Genomic DNA, 12707 nt, shown 5'->3' on the forward strand with positions numbered 1-12707 from the left:
CATGTGCGATAAACACAACATTAGCATTAGCAGTGGCACTAAGTTCCCACTGGCAACCCATCCTGCAATGGCAAGTATGGCAGTTTCTGAGCCAGCAAGGCTTTAGGCTGTGATTCATGCCATGACAACAGGAGCCAGCCCAAGAAGGTAGGCAAAGCAGCAGATTGTGCATTACCATATAATGCACCCTCCCGCCCCCGCAACATTTCCATTAAGGTTGAATAACTGAGCTTTTCTGCAGTTTTATTTTTACTTTCATGTTTGTAACTGGAGTTCCAAGCACTGCAACTTTTTAGTACGTTCAGTATTTCCGTATGTTTTTAAAATGCAGTTTCCTAGGTTTTTGAGGCATAATAAGAGGACAAATTTTATCCTGTGGTATCAGGTTGACACATAAGTTGCCTGCATGGCTGGACCTTTGTAGCTGTAGGGGACACTCATGGAGTAACTGGTAGTAGTAACGGCCTAATACCCTTTATGTTAACTGGAAACAGGTTTGTCGGTGGGTCTACGGTGCACATAATTTTGCAGAAAATCCATTTCAGTACCTTTATGTACAATTAGATTATCATTAAACAGTAGTGCATTTTATAAAATGAAATTTACTGTCAATTTTAGTACCTGTCAGTATATTTTTATGCTTGCTCAGTTCATATAAGGCTGCTTATTATGGGTTTATGCATTTTCATTTTGTGTGGGAGTTTATTTGACCCATCTTAAAACTTTGCTGTGATGGGATCTGAAGGGAAATGTTGTCTGAGAATTTACTCAAACAAAACCAGGTTATCTAACTTCCTCAAGTCAAACGGGAAGCTTGCTCATGGTCCCCTCCTGTGTCAGCTCTGACACAACCAGCTACCTTCTCTGGCAGGCAAAGTCTCTTGAAACCAGTATAACTCCATTCTGGCAGAAATAAAGATAAATAAAGATAAAAGCTATGAAAAGTGTCCTGGATACGTCTTCTCTTGCGAATTGGCATGATGTGATGGGCGGTAATTATTGCAATGGCGCTCCATCTGGCTACCTGTGTCCAAGATCATGCTTACGTTCTCGTCACACCCTCTTACGACTTCAGCCACACAATTCTGCGATAATTTTTTCCCCAAATAAACTTCAAAATGGTGTACTGACTTCAGACCTAAGCTGATAAAGGCCCATGAAGGGTATCAAAACAGTCAGTTCCTTTCTGTCTTCCTCTAGAGCAGTTTCCTTTGATGCTCTGCCACGCGGGGGCTCTGAAGTCCAGTGGTGGCTAATAGGGCCTGAAAATTGAAGGTGAACAGCCTTGATAAAACAATTTCCTTGAAGTCTCTGCTGCTGCTTCCACTTGCCTTTGCCATCTCTGACGCTGCCTTTCTTTTGCTCTTGATTTTAATAAGTTTTTAATGTATTGTTGTAACAAAAGGAGGCATTTAAATAGTTATTTAAAAAATAGAACTATGAATGCAAAGCTCAATTACCTTCTCAATTACTGTTTAATAAACAAGAACACAATCACTGTGAGCAGTACAAATATCATTAATCAGGCATAACGATGTGCACAATTAACAACCATTAGGAGTTTTAAAAAACGACTAGGACCTAAAATGCAAAGTGCTGCACACAAATAAACTTGTTCTTTCAAGGTCATATATTTGTGCATGTCTGGTGCCTCACATCGTCTCTGCTCACGATGATGTGACCAAATGGTAGAAGGGCCTTGTTCTGTAGATAAGGGATTCAAGGGCATCGTTCAGGATCATCCCTTACTGACATCCCATGGCACGTGCTGTATAAAACGTGGTTTTGCTGTTTTGCCAGGAGCAGTAATGCTTCCAGCAGCAATGACACTGTGCTCCAAAATGAGGGGTATTAAAGGCAGGTGGCATCGGGCTGCGTTGAGATGACATTGTGATCTCTGACAAGAAGGTCACCAAGTTTTCAAGGAAGATTGCTTCCTTCTCCATTACCTCCAGGGACTTTGTTTGCCAGCGCCCATATCTTTCTCTCCCCTTTTCTCTCCCTCTTTATTATTTTGCAGAAACTATTCTTTATCTTCTTTCATTTTTTTTATCACTATGCAAAGTTCAGGAATGTAGGACTGGAGGAGACCTCCTACATCACCGCTTGCTGTCACATGCAACATTGTTACATCGGTCTTTTTATAAACTATTAAACTCTGTTTTGCAGCTACCGTGATTGTTTTACCTCGCTGCTGAAGGCAGGAGGCTATTCCAGAAACACTGCTCTGGCAAGGATTGCTACCTTCTAATTTCCCAGGTAGATTATGCCCATTTTTATGGAAAGGTGCTCTTTTTCTTTCTATGAGTACTGGATAAGCATTTAAAGTCGAATTTGTGAAAATTTTTGCTCCTAATTTCTCTGTTTTAGTGACTGTGGAATAACACCATCCCTGCCACGCCTCTCTTGATGGAGTCCAGGGTGCAGTTTGTTTTATTTGCAGTGTGTGTGCACTGTTGGCTTAAACGGGCTCATGCTCAGCCTGACATCACCAGCATCCCCCGGTCCTTTTTGTGGGCTGATGTTCAGCCAGTTTCCCACCAGTCCTGATGCCTGGGGTTATTCTGTGCTATTCGGGTTGAGGTGTCTGTTGGCTTAATCCTCAAATTTATCGAGATCTCTCTGGAGTAGGTTCTGCCAGTCCTCATGTCAGCCACTCCTTGATTTGGTGTCCATAGATTTGCTCAGGGTGCATTCTGTGTCATCATCTGGGCCTCCGATCAAGATGCTGAACACTGTGTTCATCACTAGCTACATGTCAACCATACATTTTTACTGGTTGAGCCTGGCGGTCCAGCCACTTTTCAAACCATCTGACAGACTGGTGGCTCAGCCCGTGGTTTCTCAAAAAAGACTATATTTGTGTCACTGTATAAATTAAAGTAGAAGAGAACTGAAAATTTGTAAATTTTCTTGCATAGATCCCACACTGAGCACTTGGAGAGATTTAAAAGCCCAGGAGGCATAGAAAGGATGTGCTGAAATATCCAGACAGGAATTACGGTAGCTAAGTCTTACCATAAAATCATATTGTATTGCACGCACCTTATTCTACTGTTTGAGAAACTCCATGTGTGATACAGCTGGATGTTCTAGGTATGATTTAGGAGATGTGTGTATCTGGGCCTGAAACTCTCTCCATATTTATGAGTCAACAGAGAACCTGAATTTCACAGTCCATCTCTGCTTGCTCTGGATCCTGGTCTGTATCAACATTGGTAGCAACACAAGGTAGAAGTACTTGAATTCAGAAATTGATAACTCCCACAGACAAAATTTCCTGCTTTTAATGATAGCTCCTGACCCAGTGAGCCTTCCAGAGTTACTGCTGATGTATTTCTTACTCTTATAATTAAATGACAGATTCCTTATGGCAGTATTTGCTTATGTTCTGATTGTTTCCTTCATTTGTTGCTATTTGCTTCTGTATTTGTGCAGCTTGCTGGGCAGAATTCCAGGGGGATGGCATGCACTCCTTTTCCAAGGACAATGAAATCAGGAGCTGAGTACCAAACCACACTGACACTTGAGGCTTGGCTGTACAGACACAGGTCTGCTGCTACAGGAATGTGTCAGAAGCTGGATCACCGGTAGTTCAGGCTGTAGAGGCAATCGGTAGGTGTGATAGAAAGGGCAATCCAGGTAGCCAACAAAATCATGATTTTTTTTATCAGTGGAACCACTCAGCAATTGGAGAATGATGGCTTCAGGATAGTGTTTAATGTAAGACATGCTTAGGCTAATGGGCAGTGTTTGAGTAGTACTTTTTCTGAAGAAGTTTGAATAATAGTGCATATAAAGCCAGAAATTTCACACACACACACACAAAACCTGTATGCAAATCATTAATCACAAAATGATACAAATTCCCTCACAATAAATTTTAAATGCGTACTACATGCCATCCAGCTTGTCTGAATAAACAGAAAAATGTCAGTTAGTGCCTGGCAATGAAGATCTGTAGTGTTAGTTCAGATACTGCTTTGAGAACTGGAGTCTTTTTGAAAAACACAGATTATAGTGGAAAGAAAACGCAGAGACCTCCAAAGAGCATGACAAGATATGCAGAACTGAAGAATCTGGCTGAAATCAAAACATCTCTCATAGTTCAGGGGGTACTGTGAACTTGAACTATAGTCACTTTAAGATAAAATGAACTAAAAGCTTTTCAAGTCTTTTCATGCCAGTGAATTTTCTCCACCCATTTTTATGTTTTTACAATGACTCTTTAAAGTGTTTTTGTTCTTTTCATTGCTATGAGGAAAATCCAAATAAGCAGGGGAAAACTACTAACTTTACACAGTTCTAGAGCTATGTAGCAAACAGCGAAAATGATTATGAGTCTTCTAATCTTTTTCAGTTATAAGTTATCTTAGGCTTTATTGGTGAAGGAAGGGTTCCAAATGGACATGTTTTATTATGTCATTTCATATATCCATTTGTTTGTTTAATATTTATCAACCATAGTAAAGTGTTTCTTCTAAATGCTTTAAAGCAATACTTTTGTAATAAGAAAGGTTCTTGTAGGAAGACATCATTATGCTTTATCAGATATAATTGGAAAAATAAACAAGCTTTCAGGCTTACAGACCTTATATTTGATCTGATTTTATCTAATAAAATATATTTTCTCTCCTTGCAAACTTTCTTTTTCAGCACAGATTTTCTCAGCACGGCTGGCTTTCCTCCAGAACTGTAATAATAACTTACAAGGTTGCAGTTTTTGCAGGCAAACTTACAGTATTTACTGTGTGATTGTTTATGAATTATTGAGCCATCGCTACTCTCAGTACAAACTGATATTGCATGTCCACTATAGACCCAGTAAATTACCTTTTTAAACAATTCTACTTTTCCATGAATTTTGGATTAGTATTATTTGGTTCACTCTGATGTGCTGAGAATTTTCTTGCTTTTAAAAACATTATTATTATAACTTTAGCAAGGCTTTTGGTTTGTTCTAATAACTGAGGTAATGTCCTGATGGGCACATTTACAGGGAGCTTCAGAAGGCATAAATTTGGTTTGTATGTACTATTTGCATCTGTTAGTATGGTTCTAATTGCCATGGGATTTTACTGACTCAATCCCCGATAAACAGGATTCTTGTAGTTTTATGAGATTCGCACATGTTTAACAAAGAGGCAGCTAAGGACTAGGATAGATGAAATTATGTGCTTAGGGCCAGGTGAGAAAACTAGATGAGGCAGGACTTTAACTCAATTCTCCACCATCTGGTCAGTGATTTTTACTCTGTGTTTTTCCCCTTCTGAAATTTAACTGAGCTAAACCAAAGAGGAGAAAGCTGGAGTTAAAAATAATGTTGTACTCTTCCCAAATTTCAGTTGTATTAATGAGAGAGCTGTTTACATCCAGTTTAATCTGTTAATCCCTTTTTTACTGTTGGGTGATGTAAATTAGCTTGAAGGAAGATGTTGTGAAATGGATTGTATTGATGCTTACATAGAAGAGATTTTGATCTACAGCTCTCAAAGCCCTTTTCAAAGGCGACATTGTGGACTTAGGTTTTCAAACTAATGGAGGAGGGGAGTGAGAAGAGCAAAAGAGGGAAGAAAAAAACAAGGAAGAAATTAAAAAACCCCCGTAATTATTATTTTTTTTTTATTTGCATGAATGTTTTGGAAAAAGTTGATGATAGCAATTTTCACATTATTTCTTAAAGACTTTTCAAATCCTACTTTTTTTAAAATTAATAGGAGACCATCATTGAGTTTAATGGGAAGAAGATCAGGCATAATAGGAAGACACTGAACACAGAGCAATCTGACTGTCAGGTATAACTGACTCACTGGTGCTATGCTGTGTCATAGGGTAATGATGAGTGTGTAATTTACTGTGACTTAATGGAATGGGTTGTACACTGACATGCAGAAAGCCCGGTAGTGCGATTGTATCTTAATTACAAATCAAGTGGTATAGAACAAGGAAAGTAACTCCACTATTAAACGAGGTACCCAGCTTCTTTGCAAACTGCCAAATGCAAAGCTGCCAGGTACCTTGTAAAGATCTCTGTTTAATCCTAGCACTTAAAATGCAAGCCTTGAAGCTGAGATAGAAATATCACAGTCCTAACCTGCAGGCTACACAGAACCTTTCCACAGTAATTGGGAACATAACGTGGTAAAATGCTGATGCTGGTGGGGCAGGGATAAACCGGTTCTTTGCACATTTGGCAACATGGCAGGAAAATGCAGAACAGGGCATGAGCAAGCAAAGGGAAAGCTGATCGCAGCCAAGCATGGGGCGGTGATGAACATGAAAACAATGGTGGATTTAAGTTTTTTTTGTTTTACTGTCATTCGCTATTTGCTTTTTCACTGTTAAAATGTTCACAGATGAAATGCTAAAGGTCCTGATGATTCACATACAAACCTTTACAAAATTGATTCCAGAACCAGCTTTTCAGAAGAGCTTGCGGGAATCCAGTCAGGAAGCTCAGAGGAGGGCAATTCAAGTCACACATGCAGAGATGACAGGATTGTTGCGTCTTTGAGTAAATTCATTTAAAGGTCTTTGGAAAACATATTTCTGGCAACTATGTGAGGTATGAGGACAGATGAAGGTGGGTATAGAGAGAGGTCTTCTGTGTAAAACCACAAACACTAAAATCCATAGTGTTCTGCTAGCTGATTTACAAGTGTGATCCTATCCTGTTGGCTGATGTATTGGGATTGTGTTTTACCTCCTACAGCTTGAATTTAAGAGGCAGGATCTGTTACTGATGGCTCAGACAACCCCTATCCTGATGAATACAGAGACGGAGCTTAAAGACCAAGCCACTGCAGTGCCACAGACCCAGGACCAAGTGTGTCAACTTTATGCACTGAAGCATGGGACACAGATGCTCAAATATGTTAGCTACAGGTATAATTTCATCAGTGTAGTGTTCCAAATGGGATAATTAGCTAAAATAGAAAAATACTCTGTATTTATTTATACTTTCCCTATGTCTTCAAATGCCTCTCATATTATTATCTTAAGTCTGTTTATACACAGAGTGCACTGCCTCGTTACTGTTTGACTGTAGCTTAGTTCAACTAGTTCAAAACTCTATGGGCCCTTTTACAGTTCTAATATTATGATAGAGCTTGTTCTGATAAATGTATAGGTTCAAACTAACCTGCAGTAATCAGGGTTAGTCTCAGAAACGTCAGTCCTAATGCACTTATAATCTGCAGGGATTCGTTTTATGGTTCTTAATGCTTTGTTTTATATAATGTATCTTTAAATTCCACACAAAAATCATATGAAAGCTTTTAAGGCTGCAAAGTCAAGCATTCTGACGTTAGAAAATGCCAGAATTAATGTTGTTTGCAGAACTTTGATTTGCCTCACCTTGTCTTTGATTGCAAGGTGGTCATTAATGATATGAGCCCATTCAGTGCACAAAAAGGATGGTAGTCACTTAATGAGCAACTACTCAATATTTTGTTCTCTCTTTGATGCTTGATGTGGGACTCCATGCCTTACTACCTACTGTTCAAATCTTCCTCCAAAGAGAGTTACTGGTTTTGTTACGGACTTTTCAGTGGTTTACAACAGTATAGGAGTTGAGAGTTTCACAAACAGAATTCAAAGTGTTTAGAGAGCATCCTCATAAAGTAAGGAAAAGATAGCGTTACAGCTAATTACATTAAATTGTGGCTACCTTTTTAGCCATAAAAGCACAAGGTTAAAATTTAGTCTTTCAGCAAAACCCTGCACATAGTTCATGGCCACCCATGAAAAATGGGGTTTTAAGTGGCTAATTTAGTAGTCTGTGTGAAAGACAAAAATAGAATCCAATCCTTCTGAGCAGCATACAAACGCCTTAGCCAGCAACCACTTTTTTTCTTCCTGCAGTCATTGCGTTCACTTTCTGCAACAAAAGAGCCAGGATCCTCTGGACAAGATCTGATTCATTACACAATCCTGACTCATCTCCATACCACGGTCCATTCTATGCACTAAGTAGCTATATACAGCGCTATACCAACAAGCTAGATATGCTTTCCCAAAAATGTGGCGAAAGTTGCAGAGGGAGAGAAAAGAAAAGAAAAAAAAAAAAAAGCCCATCCCTGCGAGTCTTTCTAGCAGGACTGATGGTCCACGTATTTCCCTGCCTCTCTAACCTGATGTGGCTTCAGTGATTGCTTTGTGCAGTTGCATGTCTGTGCTGGTGCTGAGCATGTGGGATAAATGAATAAAAACCCTACCCTTGGAAGATGGGTAGAACACAGTTCATGAGGTGTGTGGAAGATGAGAGCTGAGATGGGGAGAAGAAATTGTGGTTGCCAAGAGGTTTAGGGGGATTTACTGGAAGGAAAAGGAGGCCTCATTTACCTCTGGAAGGATGTGTCTTGCTGTTTCTCACCACTGACCCAGATTACTAATGGCATGATACTGACCTGTGAAAGACAACAGGATGCCCTTAACCCTGAGAGATTAAGCCTAGCACTGCACTGTAAATCAATGCACCACTTCTCTCCTTAAAAAGAGCAAGAAAAAATCAGTTGCTCTCTTCCTTTTCCTGATGGGTGATGGAGCTGAACCCCCTGAAGAAGTGATAACACATAGGTGGGGGTTGTTTTGCCTCAAAATCCCTGCCAAGAGCCTTCTTGTAGATCTCCTTCAGCTTCTTGAGTGTGAAGCTGAGTGCCTCTGCTGGGACTGTCAATGAGTGATCCATGTCTACACATAAGATAATTCCTAGTGGTTTTCTCATGTCTGTGGTCCTCTGGATGCTCTTCCAAATGGCAGGAGAGCCTAGAACTCCTCAAGGTACAAGGGTGCCCTCTAACTCCCAGCTTTTGGAGTGTGGTGCAGCAGTGTAGGCTGGCACCATTAGTATATTAAAGGTCTGCAAGTCTGTCCTGAGACAGGCACAATTTGCATAAGCACCCATGGGTGAAGCGTAACAACGGCATGATGTGGCATAAGGACCTATTTCAGGTTTGCTGCATAGCTTTGCTCATGGTTGAGTGACTGGGACTACTCCAGGTGGGAGATGCACTGAAGTATATTCTGCACAGGCTGCATGAGCAATGTCCTGTAAGGTGATCTCACGACCAGACACCCTTAGGGTGTATTGTCCTGGTGTTCCACCCCAGGGACCCTCAGAGCACCCTGCCAAGTACTCCCAGAGCTAGGTCTTGCAGACTGTCAAGGGCTTCAGGTCTCAAGGGCTAATGTGTCGCTGGTATAGGGCAATACAGACCTACCAGCACTGCTTCAATGGTGCTTGGAGAATTCCTGTCCCTTCAGCAGTAGACGCAGACAGGATCCCCCTTCGCATTACCCACATGCTAGCAGAAGAGATAGAGAACTCAGTGCCAGCCTTGAGAAAGAGAAGATCAAGTGTTTGATGGATTTTTGTGCCCCAGGATGGGGCACGCTCAGTGAATCTGTATGCGCGGTAAATGTAAAGAGCTGCTGGCACATGGGAGCTGAGAGTAACAGAACATTCACGGGCTTGAGCTCACAAGCTCCCACGAGTCTTTACAGAACATATTTGAACTGAGATTTTCAAAGGCTTATCACTTGGCCCAAATTTGTGCAGTGACTCATAGGAGCAGTGAGAAGCACATCCCTGATACAGATAGCTCCTCTGCTGAATTTCAAGGCTCTGCATCAAACTAGAAGGTACACAGACTTTTTAACAGAACAATCTTGCATTTCTTTTATTAAGGTGGGCATTCTTCCATCTTTTATTCTCATAGAGAGCTGAACCAACATTTTAATAAACAAGCATACAAAATACCCTTCAGGTCCTCAGCAGTCAGCCAGCACAGAAGATCTCGCTCGAATAGTTAAGGTTAAAAGTTGTAATGTACTGATCGTACTGATAATGAATCTGGTGATGGAAGTGTCAGGCTGCTTTAAGTGTGTGTGTCCATATAAATAGCCAAACGGGAGTTATGACATGCAGTAACGTACTTTTACCAGCTGTTAATTCATGAGATCTTGTACCTTCTATTTCTGTAGCTCTGTTCCTCAAATCAGTTCAGTGATGCAAAGCATTAGTTTTAGGTGAGTGAACTCAACCCTGTATGTTTTAAATGAGACAAATTATTAATTATTGATTGAAAATTATTAATTAGCCCAAATGAGACTAAACAAATGTGAAACGTGAACTAAGCTCGTAGCAACAGTTTAGAACATGAAGGGAGGCATCTTGCACTATATGGACTTTCAGGTTGCTTTATTACAGAAAACAGGCATAGATATCTTTTAATTTCCACTAGATAGATCTTTCCAGATAATACCTGTTCTCATTTCTATAACCAAAAGGTGGCAGCATATTGTCTACTTTCCCTTTCCATCCATCCTAGCTCTAAGCTCCTAAATAACCTTCCTTGCTCAGTTTGTCGGAATGCCAGGAAGTCCAGAACAATCATGCTGACTAAGGAACGCTGATGAGATCTTATGTGAAATCAACTGTTTATCACCTTTAAATAGAAACAGGAATAGACCAAGGACTGGCGATTTTATTCCGTTGTTTCAATGACGGCCTGATTGACTTTTGGAAATGTGAAGAAGGGTTAAATTTCAGCTCAGTGGTGTAACTTCAGAAGGGACACCTACCTTTAGGGCTTAACATTTTTATTAACAGTAATGATTGTTAAGAAGCCCGAGCCAGACTTTAACTTAGTTTTGTTCCTACTTAGGCACTTCTTGCTTTGGTAACTAGACAAAAGGCCAGTGGGCATCCAAAGGAGCAGCAAAGGTAGGGCAAACACTTTATGCAGTGCAAATACCAAGGTGAAAAGGACACGAATGTACCAGTTGAGTTTTGCTGCATGAGTGCATCCATTCAGAGGTTTCTGGAAAGATGCCCAGAGACACCCATTTCCCATTTTGGCTGGTAAAGAGATCTGGAGGTGGAGGAAAGCATTCTGAAACATAACCTGCTCTCGGATCTGCAGGGGTTCTTGGCACGGTGCCACGAGTCCTCAGGAAACACGGCTGCTATGGAACACTGCAGTGTGTGTCCTTAACAACTTAAAACACCCCCATGCATATCACACTGATTTCTGCTCTCTACGCTGACTTCCCATGCTCAAACTCAGGGTCTCAGTCATGATTTCCCAGCTGCACTGTGGCCTGGCCTGGGAACTGTAAATGACACTGCCCCGGGATATTGGCCAGAGTTAACAGCACTGTTCCTGAAGCGCTGTGGAGCTTTTTACCACAAGGGTGAATAAAGCCTCTCAACTTGAGACAGTTGAAAATTTCAAGTAGCCCCATTTGCCAGCTGGAGAATAGATGCACAAAAAGGATAAGAATATGTCTGATAATTACAGAAAATTCTAGGGTCACTTTCAAGCCCCAACTTGGTAGATGCCTATAAAGAAACGCCCTAAGTACAAGCCTCAGCAGCCATCCAGTCTGAGTCCAGAAGCTTTTCTGAAGTGATATGATATACTTAGTTCATCTGGCTACCTCCTGTCTATGCTGTCCCTAACAAGAGATAGGAGAAAGTCAATTCATAGACAGGGCTGGCTGGAGGATTAAGGAAAAAGATGTGGAAGCTGATGCTGACAAGCAAGATGCAGATGCAGGGAAGGTTGCTTAGGTGTCTGAGAGCATGCAATCCTTCGTCTCAATCATAACTGCCAGTCGATGCATTTTTGGAGAGCAGCTCGCAGACTGAAGTTGCAACTCTTCTAGATATTAAGGATCATCTTAAATTATTACTCATCCCTCCAAATGGAAGAGCAAGGTTTCGGCATGCTGCCTCTCACACAGAAGCACACACATCGCATTCTTCCTCATCAAAGTAGAATAGGAACAGCAATGCTTATTTGAAAATTATACATGATGTTAAGACCAGCACATGAATGCAAAGTACTAAAATATACATAGCAATGAGGCAATGTAAAAGCACATATAGAGGAGGATTTCCTGGATTTAATCTGGGTCTGCCATACATAGAGATGCCTTTGAGGGAGGCTGGAGGATTTTGATGTGGTGGTTGTATCAAGATGCTCCGCAGCAGCCCAGTGCTGGGTAGGTGGTTTGCTGTGCAGTGTTCCTGTTGCTCTCTGTTGTGTGAGTGGCTGCTCCTGGCCTGTCAGTGCCTGCAGCTTGCCTTCTTATTTAATCTGCCCTCACCTCAGGCACCTTTCCACAATGGCAGTGTTGGCTCCTGGAGGAGATGATACCCAGGAAAAGGTGGCACGCATGGGGATCCCCAGCTGCTGCAAGTCTGTTACGCAGGATGGAGGATGCCCCTCGCCAGTCACACTTGGTGAAATGTCTACCATTGGAGAGACAGCAAAAAGGGACTATAATTCTCTTCTACATACTTACAAATGCACAGTCTGTGACTTCTCTTACATTTTACATGCTGTCAGCTGAGGGATGAGTTAATGCAGCTCAGTCATGCCAATATGAGTGCATTTCAAAGCTGCTTGTCTGTTGCTCCCTTCATTTCCCACCTCTTGTTCAACAGCTGGTCTCTAGAAACAGAGGAAATATTTCTGTTCAGAGATTTCAAAACCAGCTTGAAAGATAAAAAGACAGAGAGCACCTCGGTACATTGTCTCCCTCCCTCAGTGTTAGTGCAGCTGGAATTGTATGTCTAGTATATCTCAGACCTTTTTAGGCCTGGAATAGACATTCAGCACAGGTTCTATTTTGAATGGGAATCTATTTTTCCTCTATCCCTTACTTTAAAAGCATCTGTAGTTCACAGCTACGCTCAA

General features: G+C 41.2%; 1 long non-coding RNA gene across 1 annotated transcript in view; it reads left to right on the plus strand.

The window, feature by feature from the left end:
* Positions 1–6875, plus strand: part of LOC118452743 — a 9861-nt gene extending 2986 nt beyond the window's left edge. The window contains exons 2-5 of the long non-coding RNA XR_004842565.1: positions 3439–3615; positions 5718–5795; positions 6414–6583; positions 6713–6875. This is a non-coding gene — a long non-coding RNA (uncharacterized LOC118452743). The remainder of the gene's footprint in view (positions 1–3438; positions 3616–5717; positions 5796–6413; positions 6584–6712) is intronic.
* The last annotated feature ends 5832 nt before the right edge of the window (positions 6876–12707 follow it).

Source organism: Egretta garzetta, unplaced genomic scaffold (assembly GCF_000687185.1).
Source record: "Egretta garzetta isolate BGI_Z169 unplaced genomic scaffold, ASM68718v1 scaffold107, whole genome shotgun sequence".
Classification (NCBI taxonomy): domain Eukaryota; kingdom Metazoa; phylum Chordata; class Aves; order Pelecaniformes; family Ardeidae; genus Egretta; species Egretta garzetta.